This window comes from Psammomys obesus, unplaced genomic scaffold (assembly GCF_907164565.1).
Source record: "Psammomys obesus unplaced genomic scaffold, mPsaObe1.curated_primary_1811, whole genome shotgun sequence".
Lineage (NCBI taxonomy): Eukaryota > Metazoa > Chordata > Mammalia > Rodentia > Muridae > Psammomys > Psammomys obesus.
The window spans coordinates 41,813,874-41,814,940 of record NW_026592118.1 but is presented as its reverse complement, the minus strand read 5'-3'; positions in this window follow the sequence as shown (position 1 = coordinate 41,814,940).

The window sequence follows — 1,067 nt, the reverse complement described above, 5'->3', positions numbered from 1 at the left end:
CACACACACACACACACACACACACACACACACACACACACACACACTAAGGGCAACAAAGATAGAAAGAAAAACTTTTACTGTCATCCAAGAACTTGTGTGAGCTTTCCTTAGAAATGTGTACAGAATGAACTTCAACTAATCAAGTTGTTGGGATGATGTTGGCATAAAGAGAAAAGCATAAAACGTATGGATTTCCAAGACCAACTGACAAGAAGCAAAGTGAACATTAGCCCCCTATGACCTGGTAATATAGATGGTCTACACAGAAAGTAGGAATACAACATACAGAATTGTAACATTATTTATTATTATCATTTATTAGTAGTATTATTAGCATTGAACTGTTATTATATGTGAAACAAAATAAAACAGGTAGATATGGGATAGTTTAATTTTATCATTTACTGCAATTTTAAGAAATGGGATTCTGTCGATTTAAAAACCAACCAACCAACCAAACAAACAAAACCAGATGAATAATAATATATAAATGGAGAATAATGTGAAAAGAATACAGTAATAAAAATATGCACGTAAGAACTGTAGAGTCAGCTAACTTATAGTAACTTAAGTTACTATCTAACTTATCTGAATTCACCAGTTGTATTCCCTTACAAATAGGGAATAGGCTTACAAATAAGGTTAAAAATAATAACTCATTTATAATGACTATCCCTAGTGCACTATGAATTTGAAATAAAATGTTTCAATAAATGAAATCTAGAATTTCTTGAAAAAAAAAAAAATGACTGACCCCAGCAGAAAATATCCGGGATAAGGTGAGGCCATTTCACGGAAGAGAGATCTGTGAAAACTTTCTGGGGTCATTTCAGAAGTCAGCAGTGGGAGGCTCGAGAGATGGCTCAGCAGTTAAGGATGATTGTTCAGCAATCATAAGGACCAGAGTTCAGATCATAGCCCTTAGCTAACAAGCCAGGTGTCACCACAAATGCTTACATAGCTCCAGGTCTGAGGAGAGTGGAGACAGGATGAGTCTAGGCGCTTGTGGTTTCTAGGCAAGCTGAAACTGGGAGCCCTGTGTTCAGGGATGAAACCCCGCCCCA